Source organism: Borostomias antarcticus (assembly GCF_949987555.1).
Source record: "Borostomias antarcticus genome assembly, contig: scaffold_183, whole genome shotgun sequence".
Taxonomy (NCBI): Eukaryota; Metazoa; Chordata; class Actinopteri; order Stomiiformes; family Stomiidae; genus Borostomias; species Borostomias antarcticus.
Genome location: NW_028176626.1, coordinates 40,001 through 50,000, shown reverse-complemented (window position 1 = coordinate 50,000; position 10,000 = coordinate 40,001). Strand labels below are relative to the sequence as shown.

Below are 10,000 nucleotides of genomic sequence, written 5' to 3'. Positions count from 1 at the left end.
TTGGGGTAGTAGTGTTGGGGGTAGTAGTTTTAGGGTAGTAGTGTTAGGGGTAGTAGTGTTGGGGGTAGTAGTGTTAGGGTAGTAGTGTTGGGGGTAGTAGTGTTAGGGTAGTAGTGTTGGGGTAGTAGTGTTAGGGTAGTAGTGTTGGGGGTAGTAGTGTTGGGGGTAGTAGTGTTGGGGGTAGTAGTGTTAGGGTAGTAGTGTTGGGGTAGTAGTGTTAGGGTAGTAGTGTTGGGGTAGTAGTGTTGGGGGTAGTAGTTTTAGGGTAGTAGTGTTAGGGGTAGTAGTGTTGGGGGTAGTAGTGTTAGGGTAGTAGTGTTAGGGTAGTAGTGTGGGGGTAGTAGTGTTGGGGTAGTAGTGTTAGGGTAGTAGTGTTGGGGGTAGTAGTGTTGGGGTAGTAGTGTTGGGGGTAGTAGTGTTAGGGTAGTAGTGTTAGGGTAGTAGTGTTAGGGTAGTAGTGTGGGGGTAGTAGTGTGGGTGTCCGGTTATTTTGTTTTTCCCCCACCGAAAAGGGTATCAAGAAGAGCACGCGTTGTCATAATTCGTGGTTTGGTTCATTTATTCACTGCCGAAGTTTACCACAGGTTATAAACCGGTGGCGCGTGACTCTCCTGACAATCGCTAGGATGTGTCTAAACTCAGGTCTCTTCCGCTTATATTACGTCGTGACCCGAAGCCCCGCCTAATTGTCAGGTAACCGGATGGATTTTAACCCTTCACTGGCCGCTACCCGTGCTTCAAATCAGGTAAGCAAACACACATGAGGTCCCCATACAGAACAGAATAAGTGTATTAAGACCCACTAAATGACTCAGAGCCTTGAATACCTCCCACTTCCCAACTGAGACCTAGTGAACGCAACACCTCCCACTTGACCGACTGATCACAAGATCCAGGGAGGTCACAGACCACAACGACACAAGTCACCAGTGTTTTTTTTTTTTTTTGTTTTTAAACATACAGTCCAGCCCAAAGTCCAGCCCTACTTGCTGATCACGAAGAATAGGATGCCAATGTCAATGTTCGGGCACCTCCCCTGACAGAGGTGTAGTGTTCTGTCAGGTTTAGTCATGGGGTTGTGCATTCATCTTCCTTCTTCGTGAGACTGGGTGCAAATGGTGGCGGAGGCAGCATAAAAACATACCAAACAGCCAAAGAGGGGGTAGGGCGGTGACGTCCTGAGGCAGTGCCTACAAGAACCAGGGGGATTGGACGTTGTCAGCCGACGAGGGCAGTGTCAGGCCTAGGAGGGTGACACTGGTCCTCCACAGGAATGAGGATCACCAGTCTCCTCACGTCTCTCCTCAGGATGACGGTCGTCAGCAGCTGGGAGTTCCTCTTGCGCTGCCCGACTGACAGCGAGGCAGGGAGGCCGGCACACGTCTTGACGTCTGCGTCCCTTACAATTCCTTTCTTGTCTGGGTACACCGCCTGGATCCGGCCGAGCCGGAACTGCCCCCGTAGGGCGTTTTGGTCGGCAATCCATACGATGTCGCCGATTTCAACATTTCTTTCTGTCCGATGCCATTTTGGCCGAACGAATAGATTAGGTCCGGCAAGTTCACTCCATTTCGCCCAGAACCTATCCACGCCGATCTGGATGGCCCTGAGTCGGCGCCAGGGATGGGTGCACAAGTCAAGCCCGCTTGTATCTCCTCCTAATCCTGCTCGTCCGAGGAGTAGAGAGTTGGGGGTCAAATACTCAACAGAGTCTTCTTGTTCTTGTGCCCTGGCATCAATTGGTCTTTCATTTGTTAGGTTGGCCGCCTGGTAGAAGAGGGTCTGGAGTTCTCCCCAGGTGAGCGAGCCCATCGTCCCTCCAAGGCTTGTGAGTGCTCTCTTTATGAGCTTAACCGCAGCTTCCGCAGCCCCGTTGCGATGAGGTGCGTCTGCCGGGTGAAAGTCCCATGCCCACTCTGTTCCATTTTTGGCGGCTTCGTTTTCTATTGATGCTTCCTGTAAGCTAGCTAAATGTCTGTGCAGTTCACGCAGAGTAGGTTTAGCTCCAATGAAGTTAGTTCCTCTATCTGACCATAATCTCTTTGGATGGCCTCTTAATGCTACGAAGCGAGAGTAAGCTTGGAGGAAACTTTCGGACGACTGGTCGTCAACAAGATCTGCATGGACTGCTCTTGATGCCATGCAACAGAATACTATGCCCCAGACCTTCTTTCCCGTTCTCTTCTTGACGGCGTCCTTGATTTCGAAGGGACCAAAGAGATCAAGTGATGTGTATTCGAATGGGTTAGCACGCTGTGAGCGCTCTGGCGGCAGGTCACTCATCATCTGCTGGCACATCCTCCCTTTCCGTTTACGGCATGCGACGCAGTTGTTAACAGTTTTCTTTACTGTCCTCCGACCTTGTACTATCCATGCCTTCCTCCTTGTGTGCAGCAATGTGGCAGCAACGCCTTCGTGGTTCCCTTCGTGGGCTTCTCTTGCCAGTAGGGTCGCTAGCCACGAATGGAATGGAATTAAGGGTACAGCTGTCCCATCTTCGTTCCAGGACTGGACTCTGCCTCCACAGAGTAGGAGTCCCGTCTTCTCATCCCTGTGGACCACCAAGCGGTCCAGGGTCGAGTCGTGGAACTTAACACCGTCCTGGGCTGCGAGGGCCAAGTCTCGGAAGGCTTCTGATCTTTCCTCAGCAGACAGCATGGAGCCGTTTGCCTCCCACTCTAGTAGGTCCGGAGCCTGGCGTCTCCTTCTCAGCCAGGCCTCTGCGGCTCGTCGAGTCCAGGCAATGGTTCCACATAGCTTTGACAGAGAACTAAACCGTTGAGGCTCCACAATGCGCACAAGTCCAACGCCCCAGGGTCTTCTCCGTCTGCCTGCCGCTGACGTTGGACCTGGGCCTTCTGGCAACCACGGGCCATGGAGGCCTCTTCCATCCTTGACGTCTGCCTTGATGTCAGACTCGCTGGGGTCAGTCATGTCTTTTGACTGGGCCCTGGTGACCACTGCCGAGAACGCTTTCCGCTGAAGTTTTCCAATGTCTTCAGCCACAGAGGGTGTTATCTCGCTGGCCATCTTCATAGGCCAGTTGGTCTTCGGCCATCTCAGGAACTCAGGGCCTTTCTGCCACTCCGACCCCTCGCCGAGTTCCTTGGGGGTTGCTCCCCTGGTGAGTATGTCGGCGATGTTTCGGTTGCCTTCGATCCACCTCCAATCTTCCACTGGTCCGGCTTTCTGAATTTCACCGATTCGGTTTGCGAAAAAGGTTTGGTAGCCGTAACTGTCCTTTTGGATGGCTCCTAGGATTGTTTGACTGTCCACAAAGTGAATCCAGTGCTTGACTTCAATGTGGCAGTGCTTCTCAAAATACTTCTTCAGGCGGGTAGCGAAGACCGCACCACATAGCTCTGCCTTGATCACATCTCCCTTTTGGTCGAGGGGGGTGAGTTTAGCCTTAGACTCCACCAACTTCACGACGACTTCGTTCTGGGTTCTCCACCGGAGGTAGAGCACGGCTCCATAGGAGGATTCGCTCCCATCCGATAAAAGTGATACCCATTGGGGGGCCTATGGCTCCAGGCGGCGTGAGATTTCTCTCGAACCTGACCTGGCCGAGTCTCACATACTCTTCGAAGAGCGTTATTGCGGCTTCCCGAAGTCTTGGGGAGAGTGGGACGTCCCACGTGTCCTTGGACGGGTTGTCCTTGCCAGCTTCCTGAAAGGATTCTCTCACTAGCATCACTCCCTTCTGTTTGGCTGGTGAGGCGAGACCGATAGGTTCATAGAATCCAGCGATCTGACTGAGCAGCATGCGCCGGGTCAGGGGGTTTGGGGTGCCTTCTCTGACCTCCTTTACGCTCAGATCAAGTCCCGTCCTCATTTTCCCTCTTTTCTTTGAGAAGTTGATAGAAGTCAGTACCCGAAGCTTGTCCGTCTCAGGTTCGTAGCCGACTCCCAGTGCTTTATTCTCCTCATCCTGCATCTGGTTGGGCAGCACCAAGGTCCTGGGTGCGGTTGTTTTGCTGCTGCTAGTGTCAGCAGGGACTCCACTCCTCCCACTTTGGTGTGACAGGACCCAAGGTTTGAGGAAGAAGCCTCCCGCTTTCAGGATTTCCTCCACCCCTTTGGTGATCCTTTCCAGGGTCTCAAGGTCATTGTGCGACGTCAGGATGTCATCCACATAACTGTCCTCAGTCAGAGCTCGGCGTTCTTCGACCATGTCAGTGAACTGGGGAAGGTTTGCCGTCTCTCTCATGGCGACTTGGGCAATACATCCTGCGGGTTTATCGCCGATATTGACCCTGACGACCACGAAGACCTCAATCTCGTCCTCAGAGTTGTCTCTCCAGAGAAAGCGGTGGAGGTGGACTTCTTCATCCTTCAGCCACACTGAATTATACATTTTCTTTACATCACCTAGTGCGGCATGCATTCCACTCCTGAACCTCAGAAGGACTCCTCTGATTGGATTGAGGACGTCGGGACCCTTGTGAAGGAGATCGTTTAGGCTTATCCCTCGGAACTCTTGGCTGCTGTTCCACACGATTCTCACAGGGATTGAGGTGGAGTGAGGGTTAGGCGCGACCAGATGACTTATATACCATTTCGGTCCTTTCCAGCTGTCGATCTCCTCCTTTGTGAGTTTGGCGGCAGCTCCTCTTAAGACCATTTCATGGATCTGTTCTCCATACGCAGCCTTCCACACAGGTTCCTTCTCCAGACGTTTCTCAGTGTTCCGGAAGGTCGCTTCCACTGCTCGCTGGTTGTCCGGCAGTGTTGCGGGGTCTCCTTTCCAAGGATACGCTGCGTCCCAGTGAGGGGAATTGCTGTGCTTGTCTGCCAGCACATAGGTGAGGCAATCTTTTATTTTCTCCAGGTCTCTTTCTTCCCTGAGGGTCATGTCTTTCCCTCCGGGGGGACACCTGCCACACTTGCAGCCGCCACATTGGGGGCTGCAGGCCGCTCCGATGCTGTCCCACCTGAACCACTTGAATATTTCTTTGTTAGCAGCCGCAGTGCTCCGGACAAGCGCATTTTCCTCCGCCGCTGGTGCTATGATGATTTCTTTGTAGGCCCTCGAGGCTGATCTCATACACCTTGCGAAGTGAGTGTCAGAGCGGTGCATAGCTAGGTCGACTACCTCAATGAGGTTGGGATGGGTTCCGCCGACAGTCTTGCCCAGTGGGCCATCCCAGAGTACAAGGTCTCCCACAACCTTAGTTGGCTGGGGAACCAGGCGACCTTCCCTGTGACTGATAAGGAGGTCGATTTGCTTGGGACGGACCAGCTCATCTGTGGCAACGTCGGGAAAGAACTTCTGCAGCTGCTTGGGTGAGACTGATTGGTTCACCTCCGCGATGCTCTCCAGGCCATAGCAGAGAATTTTGTGCTCTGCCACCTTCCCCTTGGGTGTTTTCACCTTCAGCCGTAGGGTGTATCTTTTTGTCACGACTGTCTTCCTTATCCCCCCGATTCCTTGGACGATCAGCTTGATACTCTCGCCGCATAGTCCAAGGCGCTCGGCTGCTTTGTTGGTGATATAGTTGGTATCTGAAGCGAGGTCGATTAGGGTGCCGATTAGACAGCCTGAGTTGGTCGTCGCTTTCAGCAGCATCATCACCACTGGGTGCTCCTTTAGTCCATCTCCAGCATTGGTGCATAGTGTCAACGAGACTTTGTTTGAGAATGCTGTCTTATACTTTGCTCTCAGTTCCGGAGTAAGCTGCTGCTGCTGCTTCTCTAGTTCAGCCAGAAATTCCTCTTGCTTGTCGGTTAGGCCAAGTTTCTTCCCTCCAACCTTTGTGGTGCTCTGCTCCTCACTGCCGTAGTCCTTCTTCGGGGTAGGTGGCTTGGGACAGAGAAGATAGTTGTGATCTGAAACCCCTCCTCTCCGACAATCTATTTTTGGGCAGAGGTATCTTGGAGTACATCCTTTGCCATCCTTGGCGTGAGGCCGCAAGCACTTGGAGCACGACCCTGTCTTCTTTAGATGGGCTCTTTTACTTGAGAGGTCTTGCTCCCTAAAGGTTTTGCATGTGAACAGCCTGCCGGCGTGCGCATCGTCTCCACACACAGTGCAGCTTGGATGATCGTCCTTCTGGCCCACTGTGGACTTAGTGAAAGCCTTCTTCACCCTCCTTTCCGGATAGTCTGCCGGGCCTTTCTCCGCAGGGCCTTTCTCCGCAGGGCTCGGCTCCAACTGGTCCAATTCCTCGAGGATGTCCTCCTGCCTCTTCAGAAATTTCAGGAGGCAGTCAAAGTGGTAGAGTGGAGAGAACATATTTGCAGGGTCGGTTTTGTGCGTGATCCACTCCTTCTTAAGTGAGCTGGGAAGCTTGCTTTCCAGAGACTGAGCAACCACTCGGTTCTTCACGGCGTCTTCTTCTCCGAGGATCTGGAGGTCACACAGCGCTCTTTTCACAGCCTGAATGAGTTCAATCGTTCTTCTGGGGTTGTTCCCTTTGATGGGGGGAAGAGCCTGGACCTCGTTGGTGATCAGCAAGACAATCTTCGCCTTATTCCCATACTTATTATCTAGCAGCCTAAACACATCGTCAGCGGAGCCGCAGCTGGATAGGACGAGATCCTTCTTGACCCTTTCGTTTAAGCTGCTCAGAAGGTGGAACTTTCTCACGCATTCCGTTCTCTGTGGGTTTCCCATTGCTGTAAGTCCTCCCACTCGGCCTTCCACCGGTAGTAGTCCCTCATGTCACCGGAGAAAGTGGGTAGCTGTGCTCTTTCAAGGCTGATTTGAGGCCTGTGGTCAAAGGCTCCTTGGATCACACTGGGGCTGCTGTGCAGTGAGCGGGGCAGTGCGTTTGTCCTAGAAGCTCCCATCCCAGGGATGGAGGGCTTGCTGGGTGTGAAGGTCAGCGCTTCGCCGGTGTTGAGTTCCGGCTTGGGACCGGCGGGCTTATTAGGGAGAGACGGGGGAGCTGTTTCTCCCGCAGCATTCTTAGGCGGGTCGCCAGCCTCGTCGCCCTGCTCCTCCAGGTTCCTTGCTGCACAATCCACTTGCTCCTTTTCATCCTCCGCCAGCTTGTCTGACAATGCCAGGAGCCGCTTCCTTAGTGTCCCGTAGCGTGCCCTTAGATCCACTGCCTTAGGACCAGGAATCAGCTCTCTCCACTCTCCCAGCATCTCTCCAAGTTCAGCAACCTCTCGGTCCAGACCTTTATTTCTCAGCCTGCGGTCCTTGACTGATCGCTGAGGGCTGACTTCATCCTCTTCAGCCTGAGTAGTAGCCGACTCAGCAATTTTGGCCTGCGTGGAAAACGCTGCCTCGGCGTAGCCGTCCCAGAATGCTTCTTGGGCGGCTCGTTTCACTTCGAGGAACCTTTCCTCGCACTCAGCTGTCTTTGCGTCAACTTGGTCCGCAGACGCTACGACCTTTCCATCATTCGATTGCCTCAGGGCTTCGGCATACTCGAGCCCCACATCGGTGACTTTCGAGAAGTCCGTCCTGAAGCTCCTCCATTCACTCAGAATTTCGCTTGGTTCCAAGAGTCCAGTTTTGGTGAGAGCATTAGCCCTTTTGGTGAATGAAGCCTGTGCTCTTGATCGCATGACCTTGAGTTTGTCCAAGTCCATCTCCATCTTGCAAGTCCCTGTCTGTTGACTGGAGAGCCAACCGTTACTACCAATGGGGTCCTTTAATGGGGACTTTATCCCACTTTCTTGGCGTTATGTGGCAAGCTCCTTTATCCTTGGTCAACGGGCTTTGACGGCGGTGGCGCTGGGTGGGTTGTGCCTCCTTGGTGAGACAGAGCCCAATTGTTTGCAGTCCGTGGCTGTTCTTCGCTGCACTAATCCGGTGCAGTGGGCCTCGGTTTATAACTGTTCGGTTATTTTGTTTTTCCCCCACCGAAAAGGGTATCAAGAAGAGCACGCGTTGTCATAACTCGTGGTTTGGTTCATTTATTCACTGCCGAAGTTTACCACAGGTTATAAACCGGTGGCGCGTGACTCTCCTGACAATCGCTAGGATGTGTCTAAACTCAGGTCTCTTCCGCTTATATTACGTCGTGACCCGAAGCCCCGCCTAATTGTCAGGTAACCGGATGGATTTTAACCCTTCACTGGCCGCTACCCGTGCTTCAAATCAGGTAAGCAAACACACATGAGGTCCCCATACAGAACAGAATAAGTGTATTAAGACCCACTAAATGACTCAGAGCCTTGAATACCTCCCACTTCCCAACTGAGACCTAGTGAACGCAACAGTGGGGGTAGTAGTGTTAGGGTAGTAGTGTGGGGGTAGTAGTGTTGGGGTAGTAGTGTTAGGGTAGTAGTGTTAGGGTAGTAGTGTTAGGGTAGTAGTGTTGGGGTAGTAGTGTTGGGGTAGTAGTGTGGGGGTAGTAGTGTTAGGGTAGTAGTGTTAGGGTAGTAGTGTTAGGGTAGTAGTGTTGGGGGTAGTAGTGTTGGGGGTAGTAGTGTGGGGGTAGTAGTGTTGGGGGTAGTAGTGTTAGGGTAGTAGTGTTGGGGGTAGTAGTGTTAGGGTAGTAGTGTGGGGGTAGTAGTGTTAGGGTAGTAGTGTTAGGGTAGTAGTGTTGGGGGTAGTAGTGTTAGGGTAGTAGTGTGGGGGTAGTAGTGTTGGGGGTAGTAGTGTTAGGGTAGTAGTGTGGGGGTAGTAGTGTTGGGGTAGTAGTGTGGGGGTAGTAGTGTTGGGGGTAGTAGTGTTGGGGGTAGTAGTGTGGGGGTAGTAGTGTTGGGGGTAGTAGTGTTGGGGGTAGTAGTGTTAGGGTAGTAGTGTGGGGGTAGAAGTGTTGGGGTAGTAGTGTGGGGGTAGTAGTGTTAGGGTAGTAGTGTTGGGGGTAGTAGTGTTGGGGGTAGTAGTGTTAGGGTAGTAGTGTGGGGGTAGTAGTGTGGGGGTAGTAGTGTTGGGGGTAGTAGTGTGGGGGTAGTAGTGTTGGGGGTAGTAGTGTTGGGGGTAGTAGTGTGGGGGTAGTAGTGTTGGGGTAGTAGTGTGGGGGTAGTAGTGTGGGGGTAGTAGTGTTGGGGGTAGTAGTTTTAGGGTAGTAGTGTGGGGGTAGTAGTGTTGGGGGTAGTAGTGTTAGGGTAGTAGTGTGGGGGTAGTAGTGTGGGGGTAGTAGTGTTGGGGGTAGTAGTGTTGGGGGTAGTAGTTTTAGGGTAGTAGTGTTAGGGGTAGTAGTGTTGGGGGTAGTAGTGTTATGGTAGTAGTTTTAGGGTAGTAGTGTTAGGGTAGTAGTTTTAGGGTAGTAGTGTTGGGGGTAGTAGTGTTGGGGGTAGTAGTGTGGGGGTAGTAGTGTTAGGGTAGTAGTGTTAGGGTAGTAGTGTTGGGGGTAGTAGTGTGGGGGTAGTAGTGTGGGGGTAGTAGTGTTGGGGGTAGTAGTGTTGGGGGTAGTAGTGTTAGGATAGTAGTGTTAGGGTAGTAGTGTTGGGGTAGTAGTGTTAGGGTAGTAGTGTTAGGGTAGTAGTGTTAGGGTAGTAGTGTTGGGGGTAGTAGTGTGGGGGTAGTAGTGTTGGGGGTAGTAGTGTTGGGGGTAGTAGTGTTGGGGGTAGTAGTGTGGGGGTAGTAGTGTTAGGGTAGTAGTGTTAGGGTAGTAGTGTTGGGGGTAGTAGTGTTAGGGTAGTAGTGTTAGGGTAGTAGTGTTGGGGGTAGTAGTGTTGGGGGTAGTAGTGTTAGGGTAGTAGTGTTAGGGTAGTAGTGTTGGGGTAGTAGTGTGGGGGTAGTAGTGTGGGGGTAGTAGTGTGGGGGTAGTAATGTTGGGGTAGTAGTGTGGGGGTAGTAGTGTTGGGGTAGTAGTGTTGGGGGTAGTAGTGTTGGGGGTAGTAGTGTGGGGGTAGTAGTGTTGGGGTAGTAGTGTTGGGGGTAGTAGTGTTGGGGTAGTAGTGTTGGGGTAGTAGTGTTGGGGGTAGTAGTGTGGGGGTAGTAGTGTTGGGGTAGTAGTGTTGGGGGTAGTAGTGTTGGGGTAGTAGTGTGGGGGTAGTAGTGTGGGGGTAGTAGTGTGGGGGTAGTAGTGTTGGGGGTAGTAGTGTGGGGGTAGTAGTGTTGGGGGTAGTAGTGTTGGGGTAGTAGTGTGGG

At 52.5% G+C, this 10,000-nt stretch overlaps 1 protein-coding gene across 1 annotated transcript in view; it reads right to left on the bottom strand.

Annotated features, from left to right (window-relative positions):
- The window catches only part of LOC311328243 (cytoplasmic dynein 1 intermediate chain 2-like), a gene marked incomplete at its 5' end in the record, with an annotated part of 35,462 nt that overhangs the window by 13,044 nt on the left and 12,418 nt on the right, over window positions 1–10,000 (bottom strand). The gene's annotated exons all lie outside the window — the stretch shown is intronic.